Source organism: Schistocerca serialis, chromosome 3 (assembly GCF_023864345.2).
Source record: "Schistocerca serialis cubense isolate TAMUIC-IGC-003099 chromosome 3, iqSchSeri2.2, whole genome shotgun sequence".
Classification (NCBI taxonomy): domain Eukaryota; kingdom Metazoa; phylum Arthropoda; class Insecta; order Orthoptera; family Acrididae; genus Schistocerca; species Schistocerca serialis.
This window is the reverse complement of record NC_064640.1, coordinates 581117253-581131258: the sequence shown is the minus strand read 5'-3', so window position 1 is coordinate 581131258 and position 14006 is coordinate 581117253.

The window sequence follows — 14006 nt, the reverse complement described above, 5'->3', positions numbered from 1 at the left end:
ATAAACAAGAACTATCTGTCACACTACTACACTTTAAAACACAGTTTATATGTAATTCATGTCACACAGTCTCATACGGAACCTACGTCCGCTTTCTTTTATATACTGTATATGATAAGATACTGTCATCCCCCTTCCCTTCTGTGTGAGAGTATGAATGAGCAAATGTATTTGTAGTTGCATGCTTGAGGGTAGCAGACAAGCCTGTCTGCTAGAGAACAGTAGGACCAACGTCGGAACAGGTAGCTACGCTTTCTTAAAGCAGAGAGGTTTCTATCCTTAGTATGGTTCTGTCCGTCCGTTGTCATGTTGGTATAGGAAGCTGCCCCTCTGGCCACTTCCGTTTGTCTTTGTGAGCCACCCTGAGGAAGCACGCTGGGCAGTAGGGCAGTTGCTGTGGGACCGTGGCGAGCGTCTGAAGTGGTAAGATCTCCGGCTAAGCGCGTGTCTGTTAAGCCCGTAGGACAATGGATTTCTTAAGTTCAGCCTAACTGAAAACTTAATCACCCTTATTTCGGGTTTAGGTCTAAAATATCCGATGTTATCTTAAATTGCAGCGCAGTATTATTCTCGTGTGAAGTTCAGATTAGTTTCCGGTAGTTGCTTTGTTACTACTTTGAGAGTAAAGTGGAACTACGTGTTGATCAGTAACTCTAACTAAGATCAATCTTAAATGCGAATGCTTGTGTGATTATAACGTCTCGTCTTGACTATATTTTCAATATAGCAACTTTTCTTTATGTTCAGCCCACGTGGGGTGTACTTTGCGAGACCACTACCACGTGCTTATATAACTGTTTGACCCATCAGGTTAATAGTAAGACGTTAGTAACCAGTTCAAGGTTTTGCTTTTGTCAATTGCTTTTCGATCTAATGTATTTTAATTATCAAAATTATTGTGGAGTTGTACGCTTTGTGTAAACCAAGTTGACCACGTGGAGCATGTGGTGTAATCATCAAAGTAGCCCTCAGCTATTCTTTTTGCGAAGACTTCACAAAGAGTTAATATGAATTTAGTATACCAGTGTGTGGTAATTACATGACGGACAGGATTGTGGTATGAACGTAATTTCTTTGGGTAAAAAACTGAATCTGTTGGTTGTGGTTAATTTCTTCTTGCTTATGTTTCAATGTTCTTCGTGAGTTATTTTATGAATGTAGTGTTGTAGGCAGTCTCCCAATCTTGGCTCCATATTTGATGTGTTCCGTAAGATTAAAATCTCACATTTTTTCAATCCTTAAACAAGGCACCAGCTCAGTTATAACTCACGTATAATATGCTGAAATTTCAATGAACAATCTTAAAATAAATTTCCAAATATAAACTGATTTCCTTCTTTTTATTTAAATTCTCCTTTTTATATATAGATATATTACCGGTTGTTGTATGACTGTAAAAGATTATAATCAATGTTAGTCTGATTGGTAATGTGGTAAACCTAGACTAGTTACCTGGCGAAACAGTTGCGCAGTAATGCACGGTTAACTTCTCCCCAGACAGCTCACAGCTTTTAACCCGGTTTTATTGTCAGTCAGTACCCCTTTCATCATAGCAAAATTAATGTAGCAATATTACAACGCCACCTTGAAATGAGGGCCTGTATGCCTGCACGGTACCATTCCACTGGTTGATGTCGGAGCCAACGTCGTACTGCATCAATAACTTCATCATCCGCGTAGTGCCTCCCACGGATTGCGTCCTTCATTGGGCCAAACATATGGAAATCCGACGGTGCGAGATCGGGGCTGTAGGGTGCGTGAGGAAGAACAGTCCACTGAAGTTTTGTGAGCTCCTCTCTGGTGCGAAGACTTGTGTGAGGTCTTGCGTTGTCATGAAGAAGGAGAAGTTCGTTCAGATTTCTGTGCCTACGAACACGCTGAAGTCGTTTCTTCAATTTCTGAAGAGTAGCACAATACACTTCAGAGTTGATCGTTTGACCATGAGGAAGGACATCGAACAGAATAACCCCTTCAGCGTCCCAGAAGACTGTAACCATGACTTTACCGGCTGAGGGTATGGCTTTAAACCTTTTCTTGGTAGAGGAGTGGGTGTGGCGCCACTCCATTGATTGCCGTTTTGTTTCAGATTCGAAGTGATGAACCCATGTTTCATCGCCTGTAACAATCTTTGACAAGAAATTGTCACCCTCAGCCACATGACGAGTAAGCAATTCCGCACAGATGGTTCTCCTTTGCTCTTTATGGTGTTCGGTTAGACAACGAGGGACCTTTGAATATCCCAACTGATGAAGAATTGTGACAGCACTACCAACAGAGATGTCAAGTTGAGCACTGAGTTGTTTGATGGTGATCCGTCGATCATATCGAACGAGTGTGTTCGAACGCTCCGCCATTGCAGGAGTCACAGCTGTGCACGGCCGGCCCGCACGCGGGAGATCAGACAGTCTTGCTTGACCTTGCGGCGATGATGACACACACTTTGCCCAACGACTCACCGTGCTTTTGTCCACTGCCAGATCACCGTAGACATTCTGCAAAGCGCCTATGAATATCTGAGATGCCCTGGTTTTCCGCCAAAAGAAACTCGATCACTGCCCGTTGTTTGCAACGCACATCCGTTACAGACGCCATTTTAACAGCTCCGTACAGCGCTGCCACCTGTCGGAAGTCAATGAAACTATACGAGACGAAGCGGGAATGTTTGAAAATATTCCACAAGAAATTTCCGGTTTTTTCAATCAAAATTGGCCGAGAAAAAAAAAGTGTTGCATTACTTATTGAACTGCCCTCGTAGATTCGAACAACAGAAATCATGTAATGATTACGAGATTACGAGAGCAGTCACTTTCAGTGTTACGTAAAATAACGTTATACCTTGTAAATTATCACGACACAAAATGAAGATGATAAGCAATGTGGGACTTCCGTTTGCGTTTGAAATTCCCGTAGAAATCCTGTGTGGTGAGGAGGGTGTGAGGAGGCAGGAAGGGGAGCCTCGATTTGTTTTGCCAGGCACAGGCCTCTGACAGGTTTAGTGTGCCACTGCTCGTAGGAAACCACACGGTAGGAAACCACACGGTAGGAAACTCCACGACACCGCCACGCCTGCCCGCTCGGGAAGCAGTGCGTCAGACCGCACGACTAGCCGGCAGGCTAATGTAGTTAAGTTTTGTCTGGGAAACATTTTCTGTGGGCGCCTCGATTCTCGAGTTATTCAAGTAAAATTTTAATAAGTGACCTTCAGACGTCATCTCCAACTCCACTCTGACACCTCAAACGTCATGATTTTTAGTATCTTATTCTTTGCTCTCCGTCCTACCATTGCACAAAAATTTACAGCTATACGAATTTTTCTCCCATAGTTGAATCGGCGTAGGTTCATCCCTGTTAGCTGGGAACGCTGTTGTGAACTTTCAACTGCGAAATGCGAGCGGTAGGAGGCGAACGAAATAGCCGTCCGCAGGACTCCGGAAACACTGAGGCGTTGCTATAGAGACTTTAGCAGAATCGCGTGACCTGGTTGGTTGCAGTAGGCGCGCGGAACTGCAGCGCCCAGCCCACTGCAACTGTCAGGGATCTTACAACGATTCGACTATATAGTTTTCCTTCGTTGACCGACGCTTTTACTCTAACCAATACAATAAAAAGGAAGTAAGTAAAGCTTGTAGCGCAAACCTGCGACTGGGTTATTGGCCTGACTGCACGTAGAGCGCAGCTTTTCATCGTTACGGTAATAGGAGGAGGAGAGCGGTTGTGGGCCCATTGGCCCGGTCGCTTCTTACTCCCGCGGAAGATAACCAGTACTGATATGATAGCAGACCAATGGACCTAGGTCCATCCTGGAGAGAATGGAAGGAGGAAGAATCTCCACTCCTATCAAGGATCGAATCCTGGCTCTCCACAGCCTGGATTAGTGCCTACCCACTAGATCACTTGGACCTAATCCAAAACAATATATACTTCTAATAGAATTGTTCTACGAGAGTAAACGACATCTTCTAAGCGGCTTTTCCTAGTCATCAAGCGACAGAACAGTGTCATCCTTATGATAAAAAGTGCAAATTTGACAAGTTTCATATAATAAGAGAGTACACAGGCGTTGAAATGAGAATCGATAAATATTACGTTTAATTTCTTGGAAGCGACTGAAATTAGTTGTACATATCCAGGAAGTGGTACCTCATGACCTCAAATCTTACTGCAGATTTTCACTGTGTCTCGGGAAATAGTTTCTGCAACCTTACAGTAGCGGCCGTGTTTGATGGAAAGGTAGTTATTCGTTCCGGTGGTTCTGCTGTGATTCCAGGAACACGTTTCCGGGCTTCTTTGTCGCTCCCTAGCGCGTTAATGGAAGTCGCTGCATACAAATCCTGTAATAACGTGGTTCTTTCAATTCGGTTGGAGTGCCTTCTGCTCTAATGCTTGCAAGGAAAATAATCGTTCTTTTAAGATTATTATGGCATTTTTACGTTAGTACGGAAGAACAACTTCGAAGGTTGGTTGCAAGAGAAATACTTCCTGCCTTTCATTTCACACTGATTTGCGGGTTACAGATGCATACATAGTCCCATTACGAATTGAAAGGTGTTACCGACGTGAGCTGATAAAAACGAAGTACTAGATCAATTTTATCAGTTCAAAGTTCCGGAACATAACATTAATGAAGAAATATAAGGCATGTTACGGTTCAATGTAAGTATACTGCATCTTTTGGACTTGGTAGGTGGTAGCTATTTGTAAGGATTTTACTAAATGCAGTCTTGTCGGTAGACAACACCTTCGCGCATATGTGAAATCTAAAACTTCTGCTTGGTAACATTCAGTACTGTGTCGCTCCGCCACGTGAAATGTAACAATATCAGATCCTCCTTGGCGTGGTCCAGAAGGTGATCGGGATGTCGCTCCTTAGCCCTGTCCTACTCACCGACAGTGATCTTCTTGAAGCCATCCACTTTGTCAGGACGGTTACTACAAAGGCGCACTGGACGTTAAACTTCTCCCAGGCATGCTCAACCAGGTTCATCTCAGCGTATACCGTAAGACATTCCATGTGGATTCCTGCCTCCTAGTGAAAGGTGTTACAGAGGTGAGCGCAATGTGTCGTGGATTGTAGATCTAAATGACGAGCCCATCATCAGATTAGTCTTGCTGAGAAAGAGATTGGAGGTTCCTGTGTTAATGTTGTGTAGCCATAAAAATAGGCTCAGCAACGACGAGAGGCATCCGGCATCTTTACATGATAAACATGACTCACCAACTTCCCAATTTAACCCATAAGACTGCATGCCTGAGACGTATAATCGTACCTGGACTGCCTCCGCACTCTTCTACCACTATCAACACACATCAGGTAGATCCTGCGCCTGTTGGTAAACATGCCAACATATATCCAAGCTACATTCCTGGTTTTTCCTTTCCATCTTGTTCAGGCATCACAATTCTGTAAGATTTGTGTCGCTGTTGCCAGCGGGCACCTAGAGACCAGGGTAATGGCCTAGAGGTGGTTGCGTACTGTTCTGCTCGGAAAAGTCCTTCCAGTTGACTCCAAAAAGGCTGTTGAATTCTCCTCTGGCGACAACCGGCCCATAAATTGCAGGTAGCGGCCACCAGCTGGACGCTGTTGAACAAGAGCGACCACTACGAACCAGATTTTCAATGTTTTGTGTCTAACGGTAGTGGTCGGACGTCCGAATGACTTCATTGTGATCTTCGTCCTTTCGATGGGTGTCTTCTCGTGCTATAATAATAATCCGTCTTGCTCAAAAACATAGTGCAAGTCTCTGAGTTGGATGCCAATTCCGCGACTCGAGTGTCTCTAACCTGCACCAGTAATCCTACGGGAGAACAAACCCACATTTTAATGCAGAATGTGAACTACATGTAACACCTACCTAATATTTCCTATCACAGAGAGGCGAAGGCTAGATTAAAGGTAGATTGAAATGCTTCACAGTTTGACAGGGGTTTGAACTCACGACCTTTCGATTTATGGGCGTGCGCTCTACTGTATGACTACCATGCCCAACTTCCCGTGGTGACCACCATTATTCTAGTAACGTGACGGAGTATACACAGTATAAGTTTGAAATGACCCACAATTAACAGTGTACGCAAGCCTCATTGTAGGATTCACGAATGGAGACACAGCACGCTCTAGTGACCTGCGCAGAAAATTTGTTTCCTTTTACCTTCATTACACAGGTGACTCTAGGTTATGATCTTCTGTAGTCAAAAAATCATACCTAAATAGGACTAGTAAACAAAAACTATGAAAGTCATGTAAGTGTTGCAAAACCTTATTGGATCAGTTTGTACTGAATATGTTTCCATTTCCATCAATAGAGATATGCACAGCTTGTATCCAGCTCCTACATATCTCTGTTGAGTAGTGGACGACGGCTCAACGATTGCAGATCATGATGGCTCCTCAACGCGTTGGCCTTTCGTGGAGGCCATACTATGATGCGCCCCGGCCATCGTGATGACAGAAGAAATTGCTGCGGGCTACTAACTACGCGTTTCCAGCCCAAGAGGGGTGACGCAACGGCAACACACATCGCATCTGGGGTGATGACGATTCATGTTACCTTCCCGTCATCCAGGTTTAGGTTTCAGTGAATCAGTTAAGACAAGACACCTCCGATTTTCATTCCCATACATTATCAACCTGAAATTGGGCCTCGCGTCTAATCAGTTCGTCTTTGACGAGACGTTGAACCCCGATCGTAATTCCTTCCGTCTTAAGCGCCTGTAATTGAATTGTTCATAAGAGTTTAAGTTCAAAGAAAAAATATCGTGACATGCAAGGTGTGACTGTATGGCCGAGAGGAGAAAGCTGAGCTGTCCTCGTTTTCTTCTTCTGATGTGATTCTGGAAAACGTAGTGAAACTCGAAATCACTGTGACTGGATGGAAACAAGGTAGGAGCAGGCGTGATTTCACGTACGTATTAGAGGGACCGGAAAGTTATGTTGTTATTGTACATTAAATTCAAACAGGTACGTTGTTAACAAGTTTTTATGGTTAATCAGTGATGTATCCACTTATGTTATCAACAGCCTTTTGCCATCTAGTGTGAAAATTTTCTGGTCGGATCGATAAAATTAATTGGTTTTTGAGCAAAACATCTGGAGATGATAAATTGGACATCATTCACATTTTCAAATTTTTTGCCGGTAGAAAATGTTATAGCGATCGGAATAAACGGAAATTAGATGGTGTTATATCGGCAGCGTATGGTGGGTGAGGCAATACCTCCCACCCCAATTCATTAATTTTTTGTCAGGGTTTCTCATGTGCACTTATAACTTGCATTACTGTGTTGCAGGTTAACGTCTTTTCCGTTCACAATGGCTGCCCAGTTTTCAGTTAAAGACTGATTTGCTCACTACAATTGTTCACAGAAAAGGTCTGCATTCACAGATGCAGGGCTCACTTGTCGTCTCCAGTGATCAAAAGACCAAAAAACGCATCTGTATTGTGCTCCTGAAGCCTTAAGTTGCATGTGGTGGATGGATTAGCTTTTTTCTTTTTATCAGTTTGCTGCAAATGTTCTTGGGTAGTCGACCAAGGTTGGTTAAGAGTCTTTCACACTTCCGCGATTGTCTGACACGGATTTGCTTCCACTTGCACCCTCACCATGTCTTTGTATAAAGCTGTAGGTCTTACTGATCGATACGAGTCAGAAAGAACAAAATTACCAGATTTGAACTTAGAAAAACATCTTTGGCATTTACAAAAGTATAATGCACTTGTAGAAACATCCCAAATGTTTTTGGTAGCAACTGTTGCGTTATTACCCTTGCACAATCAAAAATCTTCAAATGTTGGATATGTACCTCTTCTGGTACTTAGCTGGCCATTTCACCATAAACTGAGAAAAAGATTTAATTTTTTACGAGAAAACGAGTCACTCTAGCCTTAAAATTTCTTTGGCACCACTCTAAGTACATAATGAGCTGGTAAATGACAAACGAATATGGATATGCACAGAAACTACATTACTCTCCGGTCCCCTTAATATTATATGTTTGGTGTAACAGGCAAATGTTGTCACTGACTCTCACCAAACCAGTAGTCACACATCAGGGTTTTGAAAAACTCTGTTTAGGCAACGTTTAGAGTACTATCGCATGCAAGGTCTTAACAGCGGGAACACTACGTTGTCTCTAATTGGGGCAGAAGTACGGTCGATGATAATGTAGCAAAAAGGAGAATATCGAATTTTCAGTGGATCGACCTAGACGAACTGTTATTAGTCTAAATAAGGGTTGTACCGTAGTAGTTTGAATACATCTCCCACAGAATACGTGGCAACGTTATTCACTGATCGACATCGGCCGGTAATTACATCTATTTTCACAGTGTTCTGGACATCAGATGCGTACATATTACAACAAAGTGAAAACGTACCGACCTGTCACACAGATAACGCTGAAAAAAATGTAAAGTTATGTGCAACCCGGAGCTAGATTGACATACTGCAGGGCTTTACTAAGCATGGTGGACGTAAATGCCTTTGCCTTTCTTGAAATCACTTACCCAGCTAATTACAGGGGGACGTGGACTCCGAACGCCGGTGCACTTGAAAATTTTCATATTAACAAATAATTTCCATGGATGAAAGAAGCGATAAGTGATTGAAGAGATTCTATAATCGACAGGGATCTGCACCATCGACCGATGCATTGATTGTATGGCTTTTGACCACTGAGCCACTCATAGACATTATTTATGCAAATGAAATTGTGATTTTTGTAGTGTTGCCAATTTTTCCGGATAGTGTAAGTCAAATGTCTAAATTTCTACAATACTTTTGTGTATAAGGCTTTTTAAAATTCGAGAGGGGTGTTGTACATAGAGGATAGTGTAACTAGGAACGCATGTTGTTTTTGACCGATATTTCAGTTTATTGGCTGATTTTAGAATCATATGAAGGAATAACTGATGATGGTCGAAGTAGAGAGGATATAAAATGTAGACTGGCAATGGCAAGGAAATCGTTTCTGAAGAAGAGAAATTTGTTAACATCGAGTATAGATTTAAGTGTCAGGAAGTCGTTTCTGAAAGTATTTGTATGGAGTGTAACCATGTATGGAAGTGAAACATGGACGATAACTAGTATGGACAAGAAGAGAATAGAAGCTTTCGAAATGTGGTGCTACAGAAGAATGCTGAAGATTAGATGGGTAGATCACATAACTAATGAGGAGGTACTGAATAGGATTGGGGAGAAGAGAAGTTCGTGGCATAACTTGACTAGAAGAAGGGATGGGTTGGTAGGACATGTTTTGAGGCCTCAAGGGATCACAAATTTAGCATTGGAGGGCAGCGTGGAGGGTAAAAATCGTAGAGGGAGACCAAGAGATGAATACACTAAGCAGATTCAGAAGGATGTAGGTTGCAGTAGGTACTGGGAGATGAAGAAGCTTGCACAGGATAGAGTAGCATGGAGAGCTGCATCAAACCAGTCTCAGGACTGAAGACCACAACAACAATAATGAAGGAACTCCACAAGAGACTGCAATATGCAGTTTCCTCCATATCCTACGGTTTTCATTATTACTAAACATGAGGTTGTGTTTTGCTTAGCATTTGTAAAAATTTCGAGTTCTACACATTTAAATGTTGTATAATATATTACAGCTATTTGGAATATATTGGGTATTTGTAAAACTGGTGGACGGTAGAGTCATATTTCGTCGATCGTGCACCATCTTGCACTGTGAAGCAGAAGAAGGTCTTGAGTATGGAACATGGGATATTTGCAGATTAATTGAGTTTCCTTGATGTTTTAACAGTTTTACCTATCTCTAAAGTGGAAATTTTGTTCCAAAACGTATTGTGCTTAAACTTCATTTTGTTTTACTAACTGATTATTGGAGTGTACCAGATTAATAATGTTACATTTGTTCATCACATTTGTACCTGTTCTGTCTGCATCCTCTATATGTTGTGTAAAGTTACGTCGTTTGTTCAGGAATGAGCCTAGATATCTTGTTAATGCACTATTTCTAATTTTACAGGGCCAACATCGTCATCACAGAGTAGCACTTTGAAATTACGTCCTCAGTTATTTGCGGGATAATTTCCAATCACTACCCTCCTCTACAATTTTTACTCTCTACAGCTACGTTATTCCGTGATGCATAACAGACGTCCCAGCATGTTGTCCCTCCTTCGTGTCAGTGTTTTCCATATGTTCCTTTCCTCGCCGATTCTACGGAGAACCTCCTCATTCCTTACATTATCAGTCCACCTAATCTTCGACATTCTTCTGCAGCAAGACACCTCAAATGCTTCGATCATCTTCTTTTCCAGTTTTCTCACAGTCCATGTTTCACTACCAAACTATACTGTGCTCTAAGTGTACATTCTCACAAATTTCTTCCTCCAATTAAGATCTGTGTTTGATACTAGTACTTCTCGTGGTCAGTAATACACTCTTTGCCATTGCTAATCTTCTTCTTCTGCCCTGTTTGTTCCGTCCGTCAAGGGTTATTTTGCTGGCTAGGAAGCAGAATCCTTTAACTTCATCTGCTTCGTGATCATCTATCCTGATGTTAAGTTTCTAGCTGTTCTCATTTCTGCTACTTCTCATTACTTTCCTCTTCTTCGATTTACTGTCAATCCATATTCTGTGCTCATTAGACCGTTCACTCCATTCAGCAAATCAAGTAATTCTTCTTTACTTTCACTGAGAATACCAACGTCATCAGCCAATCTTGTCACTGATATCCTCTCACCTTGAATTTTAATTCCTCTCTTGAACGTTTCTTGTATTTTCGTCATTGCTTCTTCGACGTCTAAATTGAACAGCAGGGGCGAAATACTACATCCCTGTCTTACACCATTTTTAATCCGAGCACTTTATTCTCGGTTGTTCTCTATCATTGTTCCTTCTTGGCTCTTCTAGATTTTGTATTTTACCTGTCTTCCCCTGAATTTTATCCCCATTTTCCTTAGAATTTCGAACATCTTGGACCTTTTGACACTGTCAAACGCCGTTTCCAAGTCGACAGATCCTATCAGCCAAAATGATCGTCACCTAACACATTCTCAGTTTTCTTTGCTTTTCTTCAGTGTATTATTCTTGCAGCAATTTAGATGCATGAGTTGTCCAGCTGACTGTGCGATAATTCTCACACTTATCAGCTCTTGCAGTCTTTGGAATTGTGTCTATGATGTTTTTCCGAAAGTAAAATAGTATATCCTCAGACTCACGCATGCTACTCACCAACGTGAATAATCGTTTTTTTTTTCTTCCCCCAGTTATTTTAGAAATTCTGATGGAATGTTATCTATCCCTTCTGTTTTGTTTGATCTTACGTCTTCCAAAGTTCCTTTAATTTCTGATTCTAATATTGGATCTCCTATCTCGTCTATAGCAACTCCTGTTTCTTCTTCTTTCACATCATCAGACAAGTCTTTCCCGCCATTCAGCCTTTCAATGTCCTCTTTCCACCTATTCGCTCTCTGCTCTGCATCTAACAGCGGGATTCCCATTGCACTGTTAATGTTACCGCCCTTGCTTTTAATTTCACCGCAGGTTGTTTTGACTTTTCTATATGCTGAGTGAATCTCTCCGACATCATTACTTTCTCGATTTCTTCACATTTTTCGTGCAGCTATTTCGCCTTAGCTCTCCTGCACTTCTAGTTTGTTTCATTCAAATGTATAAATGTGTGTGAAATCTTATGGGACTTAACTGCTAAGGTCATCTGTCTCTAAGCTTACACACTACTTAACCTAAATTATCCTAAGGACAAATACACACACCCATGCCCGAGGGAGGACTCGAACCTCCGCCGGGACCAGCCACACAGGTCACAACTGCAGCGCCTTAGACCGCTCGGCTAATCCTTGTTTCATTCCTGAGCGACTTGTATTTCTGTATTTTCGGATTTTCCCTGAACGATTTTGTATTTCCTTCTTTCACTGATCGTCGGAAGTATTTCTTCTTTTACCCATGGTTTGTTTGCTATCACTTTATTTGGACCTATGTTTTTCTTTCCAACTTCCGTGATTGCCCTTTTTAGAGATGTCCATTCCTCTTCAACTGAAATTCCAACTGAGCTGTTCAGTATCACAGTATACATAGCCTTAGAGAATTTCACACGTATCTCTTCATTTGTTAGTGCTTCCGATTCCCACTTCTTTGCGCAGTGATTCTTCCTGGCTAGTCTCATAAACTTCATCTTACTCTTCGTCAGTATTAAATTGTGATCTGACTCTATTTCTGCTTCTTGATACGCCTTTCAATCCAATACCTGATTTCGGAACCTCTGCCTCACCATGATGTTGGCTCAAAATGGTTCAAATGGCTCTGAGCACTATGCGACTTAACTTCTGAGGTCATCAGTCGCCTAGAACTTAGAACTAATTAAACCTAACTAATCTAAGGACATCACACACATCCATGCCAGAGGCAGGATTCGAACCTGCGACCGTAGCAGTCGGTCTGTTCCAGACTGTAGCGCCTAGAACCGCACGGCCACTCCGGCCGGCGACCACCATCATGTAATGTAACTGAAATCTTCACGAATCTGCCGGCCTTTTCCTAGCATACGTCATCCTCTTGTCGCTCTTGAGCATAGTGTTCACCATTTCTAGCTGAAATTTATTGTAGAACTCTATAAGTCTTTCTCTTCTCTCATTCCTAGTTCGAAGTCCATGTCGTCCCGCAACCCTTTCTTCTACCCCTTCCGCAGGGCTGTTAGATTTTCATCTCCCTTTACTTACTGAATCAACCGTTGAATATCTTCATACGCTTTCTCTGTCTCTAATCGGTACGTCGTTTAATTTTGTTTTAGCTTCTATTGCTAGGTCACGTTTCAGCAGAAGGTGCGTTGTTTTATGAGGTGCTCGTGAGGATTTGACACTTCTCCATCGTCCTTTAAATCTATGGAGCGATGCAATACAATTCTATAACTCTTCTGCAATCATCGTTTACAACGAATAACACATTTGCAAATGCTACCAATCCATTTACGTTACAGCTATCATGTAACTTCAATACTACGGGCTCCAATGCTGCATCCCAAGCTCTGGACCACGCACTGATCCTTGCTAACAGCCTTTTGTTATTATCTACGTTATATACTTACGTGTGCGTATTGAAGATGCACATCTCCCTCGGAAATAGTCTCTCAGGCAGTTGTACAGCGCCTTTGGACACTCCAACTCCCAAAGGCGACCAAAAAAAGACGGCCACTATAGGTTATCGACGACGCCAGGAATGTCGATCGCCATGTCTAGAATGTACACAGATTGAGTATATGTCGCTAGTGAGATAGCCTTTGGTTGACTTCCCCCTTCTGAATCCGTTCTGGCGAGGCCCATCCCGTGTAGCAGTCTATGTCCTGTAATGTCATACATTTTTGGTTTTTCAGACAATTTAGCGAGAACGTTCAAAAGACAAATCAGTCCTTAGGATTTGGGCAACCATGGATCCTTGACCCACCTTCTATTAATAATCACCCCTTCGTTATTTTTCCACGGTGCATGGACCCTTCCTTCCTAGACACAGTCTTTCAACAATTCACTCAAATAAATAACTAATTCACTGTAGGTATGAATTAAAAAACACCTTCAGTCATAACTTTTCGTGTTTTAGTAAGTACACTATGCATTTCGGACTCTTTGGGTCCATCATCAGATGTAATTTGTCTTAATACATGCTTTATTTCTCCTCTTGAATGAGGTGAATGCACATAGGGCCTTCAAGCGTAACCCAACTCCCGACGCGTACGAAGCTTATAGGAAACTCCGAAATAGAACCAAGCAAAGCGTGAGGAATGCCAAAATCAGACATGCCCGCTCTGTCGTATGCGGCATATCAAAACCTGCTGCACTGTGGAAAAAGCTGCGCAGTTTCGGTATAGGGAAGCGAAGATCTGACGCTGTTTATCAAGCGTCTGCAGAAGAATTAAACGATTTCTTCTCAACAGCCGTAAACTGCCACGCAGCGACAAATTACCAGCCCCAAGATATCAATCTCTCGAGAGACAAGTTTTTCCTAAAACATGTCACTACCGGCACAGTACA